The sequence below is a fragment of the Artemia franciscana genome, unplaced genomic scaffold (genome assembly GCF_032884065.1).
Source record: "Artemia franciscana unplaced genomic scaffold, ASM3288406v1 Scaffold_1170, whole genome shotgun sequence".
In the NCBI taxonomy this organism is placed as follows: domain Eukaryota; kingdom Metazoa; phylum Arthropoda; class Branchiopoda; order Anostraca; family Artemiidae; genus Artemia; species Artemia franciscana.
Genome location: NW_027062752.1, coordinates 128,125 through 147,732, shown reverse-complemented (window position 1 = coordinate 147,732; position 19,608 = coordinate 128,125). Strand labels below are relative to the sequence as shown.

Genomic DNA, 19,608 nt, shown 5'->3' with positions numbered 1-19,608 from the left:
AGAAATTCAGTGAAAAGGGCGGAGGATTTTCTAGCATTACAATAAAAAAAAAACAATGAAAAAATAAACATTGATAAGCTTTTTCAATTGAAAGTAAGGAGTAGCATTAAAACTTAAAACGAACAGAGATTACTACGCATATGAGAGGTTCTTCTCCTCCTAGATACCTCGCTCTTTATGCTAAAGTATTTTTAGTAATTTCAACTATTTATTCTACGGCCTTTCTGATTCAGGGGTCATTCTTAAAGAATTGGGACAAAACCTAAGCCTTAGTGTAAACAGCAAGGTATTAAGGAGGTAAAAAACTCCCTCATATACAAAATAAAAATATAAGAATATAAGTTTGTTAAGCAAGTTAATTCTTTAGTTACGTATGTTTTTTACTAATAAAAACGTTCGTTAAAAATTAAAAGTTATAGTTGCCTTTTTAAGTAACCAAAAAATTGGAGGGTACCTAGGCCTCCTTCCCCACCCTTTATTTCTCAAAATCGTCTGATCAAAACTAAGAGAAAGCCATTTAGCCAAACAAAGAATCAATATGCAAATTTCATTTTAATAATATATGTGCGAAGCGCCAAAATCAAACATGCATTAATTAAAAAACGTTCAGAAATTAAATAAAAAAAACTATTTTTTTTAACTGAAAGTAAGGAATGACATTAAAACTTAAAACGAACAAAATTACTCCGTGTATGAAAGGGGCTGTTCCCTTCTCAACGCCCCGCTCTTTACGCTAAAGTTTTTTACTGTTTAATAAAGTAGAATTGAGAGAAAGGGGAAAGCCATTTTCATATACGGAATAATTTCTGTGTTTTAGGTTTTATTGTCGCTTCTTAATTTCAGTTAAAAAAAAACTTTTTTTTATTTAATTGTACATAGGGACGGTGCAATATTCATTCTTTTTGACAGCTGAATTATATAGTCAACCTGAGATCTCCATGCATCATTTCTAAAGACAACATTTCAGAATCCTGCTGAAAGATTGATTACAATGATGAAAGATAATCTCAGAGCCTACCTTATCAACTTTCAGCCATTTTGCTGCTTTCTTCAGCCTTCTTAAAAAAAGGGTTTTGGTTGCAGATATATAATTAGCAACAATATTGTTTCCAAAACCAAGAAAGAACTTCAGATTTTACTGTTCTCTAAGTACAGCTTGAAGTTCAGTTCCAGTGTTGCCAGGTTGCCATTTGCTTCAGAGACTTTGTAGGTGAAGGAAATCACCGACAAATGCCAGCTTAAGCAGTCTAATCGTCTTTACAAATTGGCCGTGACAACACCTGTCCTAGCTGCTACTGCCAAAAGAATATGTAGCAAGCTAAGGTTTGTTAATAATTTGCTAAGAACTGTCTCGAATAGATTCAATCGAGTTTTCGGCAAATGAAAAAGACCTCACCGATACCTCTGACTCTGATTGACTGAAAAAAACAAAACAAGATTGAGCAGCACTACTCCACTTTGAACAAGGGGTGAAAACAAATTTTGCTGTTTTTAATTACACATTTACGTATGAGGCATTCCGCTTTAGTTTCTGATTTGTCTCCATAGATAAGCATAAACGATAAAGGATTAATGTATTATAAATTGTCATGAGTCGTACAATACGATTTTGAAGTCGTTTAAATGAGGGGACCTCATTCCCCGGGAGCCTGGATGCTTCGAATCACCCTTGCGTGCATGAATACTCTTAGTCCAATGCATGTGGTATTTTATATTATCTTGCTTATAGAAAAAGGGCCTAAAAGTTTGGGAAACTTATCAGACTAGAAATTTGCCTGAAATAAGAAATGTGCTGAAAATAAATCACTGACGCTATCTTGCGTTAAATGTTTTTTTTTGCAATAAACTGCTGCAAAATACCGTATTAGATACTTTACAGCGTTTGGAAGCATAAAAAAAGAGGTATTAAGTCATCAGGAGGCATAGTAGCTCAAAGTTAACCTACCTAAGTTATTCAGATAGCCCTTGCTTTGATATCCTTCTTATAGTTTACAGATTCTTTACTGTTTTAAGTCAATTTAAAAAAAAAAAATGCCCTGTTTTGGGATAGAACAAATTTCGTTCTTCATACCCAGTAGACAGGCCCTACTTTAAAATATAGGTGACCACCAACAGCACTAGAAACCAAGAGATGCCAAGTGGGTGACAGACGCAGGGTTGCCAACTAGAACATTTTAAGTCAAAACGAGACATTCCCATGTGCCTAGACACAATGGCATAAAAGGGAAAAAAGTTAAACATATTAGAAATTTGGAATATAAGATGGCAAAACAAAACGCAATTTTGTAAATTTTTGACATTAAAAGAAACATTTCCCAACTTATTATTAAAAAAAAAATGTCATTCTTCACTTAATTCGTGATTTTTCTCGGTATCTTATTTTTTAACATCCTCATTTTTTCAAAAATGTTGTAAGTAAGGAATTGTCCCCAAAGTAAGGGATTTACTCGTTTATATACATTTCATGCTTATTCAACTAAGTAATCTTGCATGAATGCTTATATGGATTTGTTTTCGTTTTCATCCCATTTGATATGAACTGGCCGCTTTGAAAGAAGTTTGTTTGCAAGGCGTCTTTCGGTTATAACTGGCAAAAAACTAATCTCTAGTTTTTGAGATTTCAAGATTGAAACATAGTAGTTAAAAATGACATATTTTAAGATGGTCACGGGTTTTAAGAAAACCTGTAAAAATGCCATAAAAAAATTCTGAACTAACATTGCAATACGAAAAGAATGCAAAATTTATATACTCATTCAATTAGCTAAGGCTATACTTGGCAAAAATGGGTTTCTTTCTTAAGAAAACACATAAAATACAAAAAAATTGGAATATTTCGTGATTAGCAATCCAATACGAAAAGAATGCAGAATTTACATACTCATTCAAATAGCTAAGGCTAAGCTTGGCAAAAATGGGCTTCTTTCCTAAAAACACATAAAAGTATAACAAGTTCGGAATATTTCATGATTAGCAATCCAATACGAAAAGAATGCAGAATTTACGTACTCATTCAAATAGCTAAGGCTAAGCTTGGCAAAAATGGGCTTCTTTCTTAAAAAACACATAAAAGTATAAAAAATTCGGAATATTTCATGATTAGCAATCCAATACGAAAAGAATGCACAATTTACATACTCATTCAAATAGCTAAGGCTAAGCTTGGCAAAAATGGGCTTCTTTCTTAAAAAACACATAAAAGTATAACAAGTTCGGAATATTTCATGATTAGCAATCCAATACGAAAAGAATGCAGAATTTACGTACTCATTCAAATAGCTAAGGCTAAGCTTGGCAAAAATGGGCATCTTTCTTAAAAAACATATAAAAGTATAAAAAATTCGAATATTTCATGATTAGCAATCCAATACGAAAAGAATGCACAATTTATTTACTCATTAAAATAGCTAAGGCTAAGCTTGGCAAAAATTAGCTTCTTTCTTAAGAATTTTCATCCATTGACGCAATGTAGAGCCGGTTTCTTTCATTAGTTTCTTATAGCTTAGCAAAAGACAAGACAAAGACAAGTGACATAATAGATTGAAAATACATAATTTGGGCTATATATTTGCATATTAGGGGAGGTAAGGGTAAATATTTTGACAGTGTGATTATGTGGCGTAATTTCGTAAAAATAGTGGATGAAAGGAGGGGGCGGGGGAGGTGGAGCCAATTTTCCCAAATCAAGAGAAAATGATAGTAAAAACTATAAAAATAAGCCATTTGAAGGTACTATTTAGTACTATTAAATAAAAAAACAAGTTTTTTCGACTGAAAGTAAGGAGCGACATTCAAACTCAAAACGAACAGAAATTACTTCGTATATGAAAGGGGCTGCTTCCCCATCAACGCCCCGCTCTTTACGCTAAAGCTTGACTCTTTCTCTCAACTCTTCTTTTTAAAACAGTAAAAAACTTTAGCGTAAAGAGCGGGGCGTTGATGAGGATGCAGCCCCTTTCATATACGAAGTAATTTCTGTTCGTTTTGAGTTTTAATGTCGCTCCTTACTTTCAGTTGAAAAAACTTGTTTTTTTTATTTAATTTCTGAACGTTTTTGAATCAATGCATGTTTTGATTTTGGCTCTCCGCAGAGGAATAATTAAAACGGAATTTGCATTTTTTTTTTTTGGCTTTCTCATAATCATGATCGAATGATTTTGAGAAAAAAACAAGCGGGGGATGAAGCCTATTTGCCCTCCAACTTTTTGGTTAATTAAAAAGGCAACTAGAACTTTTAATTTTTTACAAATCTTTTTATTAGTAAAAGATATACGTAACTTATAAATTAGCTTAAGTAAAGAATTTTTTATTCTTATGTTTTTATTACACATATGAGAGGGTTCGCCCCCTCGTCAGTACCTCTCTCTTTACACTAAATCTTAAATTTCGTCCTAATTCATTAAGAATGACCCCTGAATCACAAAAGCCGTAGAATAAATGGTTGACATTACTAAAAATACTTTAGCGTAAAGAGCAAGGTATTAGGAGGAGGTGAGCCCCTCATATGGGTAATAATTTCTGTTCGTTTTAAGTTTTAATGCTGCTCCTTACTTCCAGCTGAAAAAAACTTTTTCATATTTATTTTTTCATTGTTTTTTTTTAAATGCTAGTAAATCCTGCGCTCCCTTCATGGAAATTTTCATCCCCCATGACAAATTCCTCGATGGAAAGTTCCCCCAGTATATCCCCCTCTTCTCAACCCCTCCCCCCAACCAAAAAATCCTCCTGAAAACGCCTGTACACTTCCCAATAACCATTACTATAGGTAAGCACTGGTCAAAGTTTGTAACTTGTTGCCCCTCCCACGGGGACTGTGGAGGAGTAAGTCGTCTCCAAAGACATAGTTATAAGGTTTTTCGATTACGCTGAATAACATGGCTATCAGAATTTTGATCCGTTGACTTTGGGAAATTAATTAGCGTGGGAGGGGGCCTAGGTACCCTCCAATTTTTTGGTCACTTAAAACGGGCACTAGAACTTTTCATTTCCGTTAGAATGAGCCCTCTCGCAGCATTCTAGGACAACTGGGTCGATACGATCACCCCTGGAAAAAAAAAAAAAAAAAAAAAAAAAAAAAAAACACGCATCCGTGATCTGCCTTCTGGCAAAAAACACAAAATTCCACATTTTTTAGATAGGAGCTTGAAACTTCTACAGTAGGGTTCTCTGATACGCTGAATCTGATGGTGTAATTTTCGTTAAGATTCTATGACTGTTAGATGGGTATTTCCCCCTATTTTCTAAAATAACGCAAATTTTCTCAGGCTCTTAACTTTTGATGCGTAAGGTTAAACGTGATGAAACTTATATATTTAAAATCAGCATTAAAATGTGATTCTTTTGATGTAGCTATTGGTATCAAAATTCCATTTTTTAGAGTTTTGGTTTCTATTGAGCCGGGGCGCTCCTTACTATAGTTTGTTACCACGAACTGTTTGATAAAGTGCTATAAAGGTAAATAAATATTTAAGAAAACTAATCTGTTTCTGTTGATGCTTAAATTATGCAGGATAATCTTAGTTTTGACAAGATTTTGGAAAAAAAAAGCTGGGGGGCAAACGGGGTCTGGGGGAAACTGAGGTCTGGGAGGGACAGTTCCTCCCTTCCCCATAGCAAATTACGCCCCTGATTGTGAAGTTAGAAAACAGTTCTTATTTCATAATATACAGATTAAATGTACTTAACGCATCTTGCATTCAGACCCACTATAATTTACCCTCACCCCCCTAATGTGCAAATATATAGCCCGAATTGGTTTCTAAAGTAGAATATTTTTATCATACTTAGGTATATTTATTAGGATTAGCCTAATTTCCCTTCTTGAGTGTTGTCGCTATATCAGATAAGTATGGAGGATAAATATATCACCTGAACTTCCTTGATTGACTGAGGACATGGTGCTCTCTTAGCTAAGTCTGGCATTGTTAATAAGAGGAGGGGGAGTAATGGAAATTTTAGATAGAATTAGGGAAGAACTTTTCGTCATAAACCCTTTTTGAGTAATTTTATTCAAATAAATTTTAATGTCCCCCATACTTCATGATTTTAACACGTTTTTTCCATCTCAACAAAATCCTAACCCTCCCCCAAAGTTTCCATGGTTTGGCACCCCTTTTTATGAAGTAGTGAGTTTATGATCTTTAAAGTTCGAACTGATAAATCCCTCAGAAAACTCAGTTGATTTTTATTATTCGAAATGAAACAGTCCACCCGCTGAAGACACGCCAAACAAAACACCTTTTCAGAAGGGAAATTAATGTGCTAAGTGCTAGCACACTGCTTATTAGTAGATCAAACTCTCATTGATACAAATAAACCGGTTAGACAGGCTTTGTATGAAGAAGCCTGAGTCAGAGTCTGCGCGTCAGAGTCTGGACTCTTTCCAACATGAATTCTTTGGTTGAGAAAAATCTTGTCTGAGAGTCTGACTTAAACACTTTGGATTGTAGTTGAATTTGAAATGATTTCACTTTTTTAGATGTAAGTTTTTGTTTTGTTTTTTTTCTTCAGTGTATTGAAATGTGGAATAAACGCAATTTTGGGTCATAGTCAACAGACTGATATTGGGGGTAATGTTTATATTAACGGACTATTCTGTCTGGTTAGAAATAAGCTTACCTCTAGGCTATAGTAAGAATTGGATCCTGAATCAAATTTAACATTCATGTGTCAGAAATGAACTTTACCCCCACCCCTATATACACCAATTCAGAGCATGTTCTTGCACATTAAGGGGGATAGGGGTAAAGTTCAGAGTTGCCTCCATAGTCAGAATTGCGTCCTGAATCCAGATTTAACATTCATTTAGGCTACATCGGAAATAAACTTTACCCCTACCTTTTCTATACCAATTCAGGGTATATTTCAATTCCGAGTAAATATTTGTACATTAGGGGTAGCGGCGGGGGAATCTCAAAAAAGATATTAATCTCCAAAAGGAACTATCAAGAGAGAGAGAGAAAAAAATAGTTAAACACATTTGAAGGTGCTTCCACTATACTTCAACCTAACCTGGGTAAAATTCTAGTTAATTGACTTCTTTCTATCTCAGAATTGGTTTAGGTTAGGAAAATGAAACTTTCAGGGATGAATCTACAGACTAAAGTATGTCCCGGGAAGGTATGTTGAAGCAACTACCTCCACTCCTCCCTCTAGAGGGCCCTGACGTTTAAAAATGTGTGTGCTATAAAAGTGAAACCTTGCCAAATAGATATTCTGCTTAATTGAAGTACAACAAAATTGTTTTCAGCTTCATAACTTTGCCCAATTCCATTTTATAAGGTTTTAAAAATAGGCTATGCAAATGCATTTCCTAAATTATGAAAAAAAATATTGATATGGCTCAAAATTCTACTCAAATAACAGGAATTGCATTTTCAGAACTAAAGGCAGAGAAAAAGCAACTAGTAACTTAAAATTAAGGTAAAATGTTTTGTCAAAATTTCAATAGGTATAGACCTGTCATGAAGGCAAATTTCAGGGCCCTCTGAAGGGAGAAGGAGCGGAGGTGGGTACTTTAAAACACTTTCCCGGGACATACTTTAGCCTGTAGACCCATCCCTGAAAGTTTCATTTTCCTAGCCTAAACCCTTTCCGAGATAGCAAGAAGTCAATTAACTAAAATTTTACCCTAACCTGTTCTGTTCGAGGGATGGGGCAACTGGGGCAGTTGCTCTGAGTGCCGTGGCATAGAAGGCGTCGCGGCGGGAGAATTGATCATTTTAATCTAATTTTTCACTTTAATTTGGCTTTATTTTTCTTATTTTTGAGTTGGGAAGCAAGGGGAGGGGGCTATAATTAACTTTTCTCCTGACACCATCAACCCCAGGACCGGTTCTGCCCCCTCTGTTTCCTAATGTGCATATATTTAGCGTAAATTATTGCTTGGGTCATTCCCTAGAAGAGTGGTTCTCAAACTTATTTAGACACTGTACCCATTTATAACCAAATTTTTTTTAGGTAGCCTACACCTCAGTTATCGCTACAAAGTAAACTATAGCTATAATATAGGCTCAATTGAAATTGTCAGTCCTAGAGGTAAAGGGTTGGTTTTTTTTTTGTTAGCCGGCCACTTACCCCTTACAAATTTTGCGTACCCCCAAGGGGTGCGCGTACAACAGTTTGAGAACCACTGGCCTAGAGAACTAACTGTAGAGAAAGGAACATGCTAAGAAAACAATTGTTGTTTCATAACCTGCGGAATAATCATGGTTAACACATTTTGCATATACTTTGCCTCCCTATACTTTGCCCCTCCCCTCTAATGTATAAATATAGCCAAAATTATGTATTTTAAATGCATTCGGCCACCATAACTTATTTTTCCAGTTTTTATTTCGTCGCAGTTGATTCAATTTACAGGCACACTCACAGCCTACATAGACATTTTCTATATAGGCTTTGGGTACACGGGTTGAAACAAGAGTGACGCACTGCGAGAATAGCTGGAAAATATATTCGGGTTATATATTTGCGCATCGTCTGGGGGGGGGGGCTGGGGGTAAAGTATAGCGAGGCTAAATGCAAAATGTGTTATACTATTCTTATTCTGTAAACTGTGATGTAAGAATTATTTTCTTAGTATGTTTCCACCTCTCCAGTTAGTTCTCTAGGAAAATACCGTCTGGGTATATCCCAAGTAATTGGCCACGAACCTCTATTGTTTCAACCCGTGTACTCTAAATCCATGGTGGCCAGTGTTTTGACGGAAACAGTTTAAAAAATAAAGTTGGGACGAAGTCAAACTTTAGCGTAAGGAGAATTACTCAGAGGAGGGGACAGCTCCTTTCATATACGGAATAATTTCTATTCGTTTTAAGTTGTAATGTTGCTCCTTACTTTTGATTAAAAAATTTTGTAAAAAAAAATTATTTTCTGAAAGTTTTTAAACTAATGCAGGTTTGAATTTGGCTCAACTTACATGAAAAATTAAAACAGAATTTGTATATTAATTTTGGCAAAGTATTCCCCCCCCCATGTAAAGTTTATTTGGAACGCTCACCTCTAGAAACTACCCTATCAATGTGAAAATCTTCCCGTATAGAATACCCGCTCCCCCACCGGAAATAATTCCCTCGAAAAAATATCTGTATACTTCCCAATAACCAATAAACTATGTAAACACTAGCCAGAGTTCAAAGCTTTTAGCCTTTGCCTCGTAGGTGTTGAGGGGTCAAGTTATCTTTAAAAACGTAGCTATTAAATTTTTTTTTAACTATTTTTAACCAAAATTGGCTAAAAGACCTTTCCCCAGGGTCTGTTGGTGATCGTGTTATCTCCAGAGCCATAGTTATTTGGCCTTTCAACTATGCTGAACGAAATGGCCATCTCGAAATTTTTACCGGATGATTCTAAGAAAAAGGGGGGAGGGGGTGTATTTGCCCTTTAATCTTTTTGGTCTCTTAAAAAGAGCACTAGAACTTCATTTTTCATTCAGACAATCCCTCTCCCAATATTTAAGGACTACTGCGTCGATATCATCACCCCTGAGAAAAAACAAAACAAACAAATAAGAAAACAACAACAAATAAACACGCACCCGTGATCTATCTTCTGGCTAAAAAGATGTGATTTTCATTAAAATTCTTTGACTTATAGGGGGTCTTTCCCCCTTGTCTCGCATATCAGGCAAATTTTCTCAGGCTGGTAGATTTTGATGGGTAGACTGAAATTTAATTAGACTTATATTTTTGAAATCATCATAAAAAGCCAGTTCTTTTTATATATCCATTGTTGTCAAAATGCCGTTTTTTTAAGTTTTGGTTACTATTGAGCCGGGTCGTTCCTTATTTACAGTCCATTACCACGAACTTTTTGACTTATTCAAACTAACAAAATTCACCTTGTCTCCGTGGCTACTACTTTCATTGTGATTTGATATTCAGAATGCGGAGTTTTTGTTAACTTTTTAATCTGAGTTGGTAATAAGGATGTATTTCTGGCTTTTAGAAGCCGGATGAGAAACAAGAAGGGGATAACCATAGTTCAAGACATGGATTATAATATTATTGTGGTCCAAGACTCCAAGGAAGGTAAATGACCAAATAGATATAGTAAAGTAGTCGCAATATGGCTGTGCAAAGGATATATCAGGAACGCTAAGAGCATTAAGTTGAAACTCTCAGGGCTACGGCTACTACTACAATTATTAGATGCACTAATAGAGTATAAAGTAAAAACTTTCGAGAAATTTTAGATTGAAAAAAATAAATAAAATGAAAAGGCACAATGTAACTGCTGGTTTTCAAAGTGATAAAGCGCATATTTCTGCAAGTACCATTACAAAGCCGTCCTTAGCGCTCGAAAAAGGAAAAAAAAAACAAAAAAACAAAGTGAAATGCCAGAAACATTAACTAAAGCCGAAGCAGTGAAAATCTCATTCAGAAATTAGATCATACAAACAGTCTTGCTAGCGATTGATGCAGTCTGTCTAATGACCGGGTTCTTATTAGTTATAGCAACCACGCCAATGTTGGGAGACCGTGGGAAACAATTCTTGCTTCATGATATTCAGAATAATTGTAGCTAATCCCGTTTTTCATGCAGACCAGCTGTACTTTACCCCTCCCCCCTAATCTATAAAAACGAAGCCCAAATTATATGTCAAATGCATTCTGTCACCTGTCACTTATTTTCCGGTTCTTGTTTCGTCACAGTGATTCAATTTACAGGAACAAAGGTTGAATTAAGAGAGCCGCATTGGGAGAATATCTGGGGAATATATAATTTGGGCTATATATTTGCACATTAGGAGGGGGCTGAGGGGAAGTATACCGGGTCTGCATGCAAAATATGTTAGCTATAATTATTCTCTTTTCTGTTTTCTAGCTTCACTTCATGAGTGTGGTCGCTATAATTAACTTCCTTGGTGTGGTCGCTATAATTATCAAGTACCCAGATTTGCTTTAAAACTGCGAGCTGGTATTGTTTTCATATTGTATAATTTTTTCCTGGAGAAAGGAAGGATTGACATTAATACTTAAAAGAACATAAATTATTGCTCATCGGACAATAGGGGAACTAGCCTACCTGTTACTCATCCCTCGATCTTTACGATGAATTAAATAAAAAAACAAGTTTTTTTAAATGAAAGTAAGGAGCAACATTAAAACCTAAAACGAAAAGAAATTACTAAGTGTATGAAAGGGGCTTTTCCTCCTCAACGCCCCGCTCTTTACGCTAAAGTTTGACTCTTTCTCTTAACTCTATTTTTAAAACAGTAAGAAACTTTAGCGTAAAGAGCGGGGCGTTGAGAAGGAAAAGCCCCTTTCATATACTTAGTAGTTTCTGTTCATTTTAAGTTTTAATGTTGTTACTTACTTTCATTTAAAAAAAAACTTGTTTTTTTTATTTAATTTCTGGACGTTTTTGAATTAATGCATGTTTTGATCTTGGCTCTCCACACATAAATAATTAAACAAAATTTTCCTATTAATTAATTGCAATTAATCGGAAGATTTTGAGAAAAAAGGAGCGAGGGAGGAGGCCTAGTGGCCCTCCAATTTTTTGATTACTTAAAAAAGCAACTAGAACTTTTAATTTTTTACAAACGTTTTCATTGGTAAAAAATATACGTAACTTAAGAATTAATTTATGTAACGAACTTTAATATTCTATGTTTTTATTGCGTGTATCAGAGGGTTCAACCATCGTCAATACCTCGCTCTTTACCCTAAAGCTTAAATTTTGTCCCAATTCCTTAAGACTAACCTCTGAATCACAAAGGTCGTAGAATAAATAGTTGAAATTACTGAAAATACTTTAGCGTAAAGACTGAGGTATAACGAGAAGGTAAACCTCTCATATGCGTAATAATTTTTGTTCGTTCTAAGTTTTAATGCTGCTCCTTACTTTCAGTAGAAAAAACTTTTCATATTTATTTTTTCATTTTTTTTTCAAATAATGCTAGAAAACCCTGCGCCCCCTTCATTGAAATTTTCTTCCCCCATGATAAGTTTCTCCATGGAAATATCCTTCCACGTAACCCCCCCTCAAATCTCCCCCCTAAACAAAAAAAAATCCCCCTTAAAACGTCTGTACACTTCCCAGTAACCATTACTATATGCAAACACAGGTCAAAGTTTGTAACTTGCAGCCCCTCCCACGGTGACTGCGGGGGAGTAAGTCGTCCCTAAGGACATAGTTATTAGGTTTTTCGACTATGGTGAATAAAATGGCTATCTCAGAATTTTGATCCGGTGACTTTTGGGAAAAAATGAGTATGGGAGGGGGCCTAGATGTCCTTCAATTTTTTCGGTAACTTGAAAAGGGCAATAGAACTTTTAATTTCCGTTAAAATGAGCCCTCTCGCGACATTGTAGAACCACTCAGTCGATACGATCCCCCCTGAGAAAAAAAAAAAAAAAAAAAAAAAAAAAAAAAAAAAAAAAAAAAAAAAAAACACGCATCCGTGATCTGTCTTCTGGCAAAAAATGTGAAATTCCACATTTTTGTAGATAGGAGCTTGAAACTTCTACAACAAGGTTCCCTGATACGCTGAATCTGATTGTGTGATTTTCGTTAAGATTGTATGACTTTTAGGGGGCGTTTCCCCCTATTTTCTGAAATGAGGCAAATTTTCTCAGGCTCCTAACTTTTGATGGGTATAACTGATCTTGACGAAACTTATATATTTAAAATCAGCATTAAAATGCGATTCTTTTGATTTAACTATTGGTATCAAAATTCCATTTTGTAGAGTTTCGGTTACTATTGAGCCGGGTCGCTCCTTACTACAGTTTGTTACCACGAACTGTTTGATTTTGAAGTTTTGTCCCAATTCTTTAAGAGCTACTCCGAAATATGAAAAAGCTGCTGAATTTTAATAAGAAAACTCTAAAAGTACTGAAAAAATCTAGTGTCTGAAAAAACTTTTATACTCAATATCTGACCTGTTTAAAATCTTGCTGCGGAATCCCCATCTCAGTGTAAAATTTGCCTGCAAAATTCCCTTGAAAACTTTGTTTTCTAAAATTCTTTCTGTGGAATATCCTTCCCCCCTCGCATAAAACAAACTTTTATGGGCTATGGGGTGTCTTGTCATTCCCATAGACATAGGTATTGGATATTTCTACAATGCTGAATCAAATGGCTCTTCCAAATTTTTATCAGATGACTTCGGGGAAAAAGGAGCTTGGGTGGAGGCTAGTCTCCCTCCAATCTCTTTGGTCACTAAAACAGGCCCTAGAACTTTCGATGTTTGTTCGAACAGGCCCTATTCCGACATTCCAGGACCATCGGCTTTATACGATCATCCCTGGGGAAAATTCAACTCGGATCCATAATCTTTGTTCTGGCAAATAACACAAAATTTCCTTTGTAGCTATGAACTTGAGACTTTTATAGGAGTGTTCTCTGACATCTAATGAATCTAATATGTTTATTTATGTTCATAATATGTTCATAAGCTGAATCTAATAGTGTTATGTTCATTAAGATCATTTGAACTTCTCTGTTTTCTGAAAATAGGGCAAATTTTCTCAGAGTTGCGGCCTTTTGATGGGCAACATTAAAGTTAACAAATTTTTGGTTATTTGGATTCAGCATTGAAGCCAATGCTATTGTTCTATCAATTCTTATCAAAATTCCCTTTTTTACAGCTTTGATTACGTTTGGGCCGAGTCGCTCCTTACTCACTGTTCGTACCACGAACTGTTTGATAAAAAGTAATGCTAGTTTATTCTTGTTGCATTAAATTATAAAACATAGGGTTGATAAAAAATTTCTCATTATCTCTTTTATACCTAAATATTCATATATTTATTTTTAAATTTCAATTGCCTCCCTTAAAGGTTGTTTTAAGCCATTTATCGTGGAAATTGAAGTTGGTTTGTCAATCAAAACTAAATGATTTAGGTATTCAAAGGCATGGAAAGCCAAAGCAGTCGAAATCTTCATTTTTATTTTTAGACGTTAGAGAATTATTCGTACTTTTGTGCTTGCCCAACAACACTCAAGAAGTTTGCTCTGTTGGAGAAAAACCGGTCAACTGTCTGAGAAAAAATTAGTTTTGTCTCAATAAAAAAAATACGATGCTAGTATTCCACCACAAACATCAAAAACAAGAAAATCAATAGGGAATTCTTTTCGTAAAACAGTGGAAATCTAATTTGAATGAATATCTTGGCCCAATGTACCAAGGCCGTCCTCAGAAAAACATAAACATATAAAAGAAGAAAAGCTTATAATAGCAAACGACCAATAAAACTAAAATGGCAATTTTTTCAAACAGTCCCAGTATCCTTACTTCAATGAAGTTCAACCGGGACTCAACCTAAAACAAAACTGCCTGACAGGGGAGAAAGGACATGAATAGGTTTGAAACGAGCTTATGTCAAACGTAGGCCTATGGTATTTGAGGAATATAGTAGGAGGGGGACAGAGAGCCTGATGATATTTTTGAAATCAGTCAGGGATCTGAATATAACAATTATGAACTACTCGTGTGCGGACAAACTATCGTTGATGCCATGCTCAAAGGTGTATCTAATCGTTTCATACTGTTGAGGCAGCTGCAAAAAGAGTGTATCAAGTCGTTCTCGAGGGTAAAATCAGTAGGAATCTGGACGATCAAAGTATCTTTGAATACATTTGCAATGCATTTTCGATATGCTCCGCTGTGTTGGTCGACAATGGACGACCGCTGTATATAAAAATTAAATAAAAAAAACAAGTTTTTCTAAATGAAAGTAAGGAGCGACGTTAGAACTTAAAACGAACAGAAATTACTCCGTATATGAAAGGGAATTTTCCTCGCTAAAGTTTGACTCTTTCTCTTAACTCTACTTCTTAAAACAGTAAAACACTTTTAGCGTAAAGAGCGGGGCGTTGAGGAGGAAAAGCCCCTTTCATATACGGAGTAATTTCTGTTCGTTTTAGGTATTAATGTCGCTCCTTCCTTTCATTTAAAAAAACTTGTTTTTTTAATTTGATTTCTGGACGTTTTTTAATTAATGCATGTTTTGATCTTGGCTCTCCGTACATAAATAATTAATATGAAATTTGAATAATAATTTTTTTTTGGCTAAATGGCTTTCTCATAGTTTTAATCGGAAGATTTTGAGAAAAAAGGAGAGAGGGAGGAAGCCCAGTTGCCCTCCAATTTTTTGATTACTTAAAAAAGCAACTAGAACTTTTAATTTTTTTACGAACATTTTCATTAGTAAAAAATAGACGTAATTTACGAATTAACTTACGTAACGAACTTTTATATTCGTATGTTTTTATTGCGTATATGAGGGAGTTCACCCCTCGTCCATACCTCGCTCTTTACACTAAAGCTTTAAATTCTGTCCCAATTCCTTAAGAATGACCCTTGAATCACAAAGGCCGTAGAATAAATAGTTGAAATTACTGAAAATACTTTAGCGTAAAGAGCGAGGTATTACGAGGAGGTAAACTCCTCATATGTGCAATAATTTCTGCTCGTTTTAAATTTTAATGCTGCTCCTCACTTTCAGTAGAAAAAAACTTTTCATAGGCTATATATTTTTTCATTGTTTTTTTTTTTTTTTAAATAATGCTAAAAAATCTTGCGCCCCCTTCATTGAAAGTCTCTTCCCCCATGAGAAGTTTTTCCATGGAAAGATCCTCTCACGTAACCCCCCCCCCCCCCTACCTCAACTCTCGCTCCCAAATCAAAAAAATCCCCGTGAAAACGTACATACACTTCCCAGTAACCATTACTATATGTAAACAAAGGTCAAAGTTTCTAACTTGCAACCCCTCCCACGGGGACTGCGGGGGAGTAAATCGTCCCCAAAGACATAGTTATTAGGTTTGTCGACTATGGTGAATAAAATGGTTATCTCAGAATTCTGATCCGGTGACTTTGGGGAAAAATGAGCTTGGGAGGGGCCTAGGTGCCCTCCGATTGTCTGTTGCAGCTAATGTTTCTAATGGTGCAAATGCTGGTAATTGCTCTTGGGTTTGATTCGAATTAAGAGCAGTGAAACTTTTGGAAACAATTTTATAAATTTCTGGTGACGTCTGAACTTCCTCAAATGCTTTTTTAACCCCCTTTGTAGTTTCCTTAGCGGCTTCACCAGAATGATCCTTGAAGGATGCTAAGCTAGCTTCAATGACTCGGTGTTCAGAATGCGATCAATAGCAAAGCAACAAGTTGCTAGTGCCTCCTTTAACATCAGTTCTAACTTTTAGGATCTTAGCTTGCCATAGTGGTTTCCCCCAGAAATTTGCTGAAACCAATTCAAACTGCTTAAATTAGGGCATCATAAGAATAAATTAAACCAAGCATCGATCAGATGTACTTAATTTAAGTGGGACAAGCCCAAAGAAACAGTCACGATCACCCTGTTGTAAGGTAAATGAAAGCTAGATAAACAAATCAAAACTTATGTTTAAGTAAGGGCTGGCCCTCATGAGAACATCCAAAATTAAAATCCAGCTTTTGTGAGTTCAGTCCATCTGCATTAAACAGTTCTTACAATATATTTTCATTATATCCAATTAATCTTTAAATGATGCTAGACAAAAAATTCGTTCACAGAAACTTATAGAAGATGTTTAGGGGTTACAGCTATGTCTAAAAAATTTGGCCATTAGCCAGTTTTTGACAACTTGATTCTACCAAATTAGCGAAAAGAAATAATTGACGATTGTTTTTTTTAGTGGTCCCAGAAAGACCATATTTTATTCTTTTTTTTAACCTAGACATAACCAAAAACAAGACCAAAGCAAAACATAACTAGAAATTCTGTTTACGTTTAAGCTATATTTCTGTTCAATGGAATTAACGAATCTCAATAAAAATGGCTAAATTTCGTCCTTTGAATAAGACACTTCATGGTAACGAACTGTAAGTAAGTAAGGAGTGATGTGGCTCAATAGTGACCGTGGCTCTAAGAATCAGAGGCTTGATAACAATAGATACATCAGATAAATCAGATTTTGATCCTTATTTAAAATATACAAAAATTCATCAAGTTCAATGTTACCCTTCAAAAGTTTTGAACCGGGAAAAAATGCAATAAATTTTTTTAAAAAAAGGGGTTCAACACTCCTGCATAATATCTAGTGATCCTATTTAAAATCAAACCATCAGATTCAGCTTACCAGAGAAACCTGGGTTGGAGATTTCAAACTTCTATATACTAAAATGTGGAATTTTACATTTTTTGCCAGAAAAAGATCACTGATGCGTGTTTTATTTGTTTGTTCTTTTTGTTTGTTTTCTCCAGAGGTAATCGTATCAAGCCACTTATCGAAACAAGTCATCTAAAATCAAAGTTCTTGTACTTTTTTTAACTGACCAAAAACAATGATGGGTAGCTGGCCCATCTCCCACAGCTTTTTTCGCCTTAGTAGCCCAATCAAAATTTTTAGAGAGCTAGTTTGTTCAGCATAATCGAAAGATTTAATAAATATGTTTTTTATCATGACTTGAGTCCCCTATCCCCGGGGGAAGTACTGTAATTTATGAACTTTTGCTCATTGGGAAGCGTACAAATATTTTTTGGGGGAGAGGGGGGGGATTCGTGGAAGGATCTTCCCATCAAGGAATTTCTCGTTGGGAAGTAAATTGTCCGTGGAGAGGGAGCCAGATTTCCTGGCATTGTTTAAAAAACAATCAGAAATTAAAAATAAAAGTTTTTTCAATTGAAAGTAAGGATTGACATGACGACTTAAAACGAATAGAAATTATTCTGCATACGAGGAGGCTAGCCTCCTCTCCAATGTGCCCTTCACGCTAAAGGTTTTTTTCTAGAATTTTTAAAAAAGCTCATCAAATAGTTCATGGTAACGAATTGTGAGTAATGATGGAGTCGGCTCAATAGTAACCAAAATGAATCGTACCATCAAAAGAATCAGCTTGTTTCGCTGATTTCAAATATATATAAAAAATTTCTGGTTGGGGGATTTGCGCTTGGGGTGGGTTTTCATAGGGAAGATCCTTTGGGAAGGAAATTTGCGGGCGGTGAATTTTCCTGGAAAAATTTACGCTTAAGGAGCAACATTTAAACTCTAAACGACAAAAATTGTTCCGTTTATGAAGGGGTGGCTCCCTCCTCAATACCTTACCAAGAAGTTTGACCGTTTTTCCCAGTTTTTTGAAGAACGGTCACTGAAACACGGTAATTAGAATAGGAAGCTTTTTTATGTGCTAAAAGCTTTATCGTAAAGAGTAAGGTATTAAGGAGGAGTGAAACTCCTTCATATATGAAATAATTTATGTTTTAGTTTTAATGCTGCTCCTTATTTTCATGAGGACGTATTTTGTTCATGAATTTTTACATGGATGACATAGTCTCTCCCATGTTGAATGATGCACATATTATGGTATGGGTGATGTCACGGTGAGTCACGAAGGACCTCGTGACTCAGAGCTCTTATTTTAAATGCCGACCGGTATTAAGCTTCTGATTTTCCTTTTAAAGCAATCTATTGATTCTTAGAATTTCGCCAGAGCTCATACCATATGAGCTATTGGCTCTTGGCTCTTCTGACCTCGTCATAAGTGCCATATGAGCTCTTAGCTCTTGTTTGTATTAAAATCTACCGATCAAGACTATGAAAAAGAAATTTAGCCGAAAAAAAAAATTAATATGCAAATTTCGTTTTAATTGTTTATGTGCGGTGGGCCAAAATCAAAACACGCATTAATTCAAAGACGTTCAGAAATTAAATAAAAAAACAAGTTTTTTTTAACTGCAAGTAAGGAGCGACACTAAAACTTAAAACAAACAGAAATTATTCATATATGAAAGGGGTTGTCCCCTCCGCAACGCCTCGTTCTTTACGCTAAAGTTTTGTATTGTTTCAAAAAGTTGAGTTGTGAGAAACTGTCAAACTTTAGCGTAAAGAGCGGGGCTTTGCGGAGGGGACAACCCCTTTCATATACGGAATGGTTTCTGTTCGTTTTAAGTTATAGTGTCGCTCCTTACTTGCAGTTAAAAAAAACTTGTTTTTTTTTATCGTACAACAAGACAACTAATAAGTTGAAATTTTGGTTAAAAATGAATTTATTTGCACATAGCCTGTCTGATTCATGTTTTTTTTTTGTGACGACATCGTTCCCGTTCTCTTACCTCCCTTGAGAGAGTATATGGTTGAGGGCTTCTAGACAAAGACAAGTGACAGAATAAAGGGGTGAGGGTAGAGAATTTGGACAGTTTGAAATTAAAAATAATTATTATTTCATAATATGCAAAATTATTGTACCTAACACAATTTGCATGCAGACCCGCTACACTTTACCCCCACCCCCTAATTTGCAAATATACAGCCCAAATCCAGGGCCAGATCGACTAGTTACGGGGCCTGATTTGAATTTTCTTTTGTGGGGCCCTCTACATATTAAATTTTTAAATAAAATTTAAATTAAAATATATATATATATAAATATATATATATATATATATATATATATATATATATATATATATATATATATATATATATATATATATATATATATATATATATATATATATATATATATATATATATATATATATATATATATATATATATATATATATATATATATATATATATATATATATATATATATATATATATATATATATATATTATATATATATATATATATTTATACTATATATATATATATATATATATATATATATA

General features: G+C 34.8%; 2 long non-coding RNA genes across 15 annotated transcripts in view; one reads left to right on the top strand and one right to left on the bottom strand.

Annotated features, from left to right (window-relative positions):
- Positions 1-19,608, bottom strand: part of LOC136042354 (uncharacterized) — a 169,490-nt gene that overhangs the window by 121,438 nt on the left and 28,444 nt on the right. The window lies entirely within an intron of this gene.
- Positions 6,444-19,608, top strand: part of LOC136042355 (uncharacterized) — a 129,509-nt gene continuing 116,344 nt past the window's right edge. The window contains exon 1 of the long non-coding RNA XR_010621277.1: positions 6,444-6,480. This is a non-coding gene — a long non-coding RNA (uncharacterized LOC136042355). The remainder of the gene's footprint in view (positions 6,481-19,608) is intronic.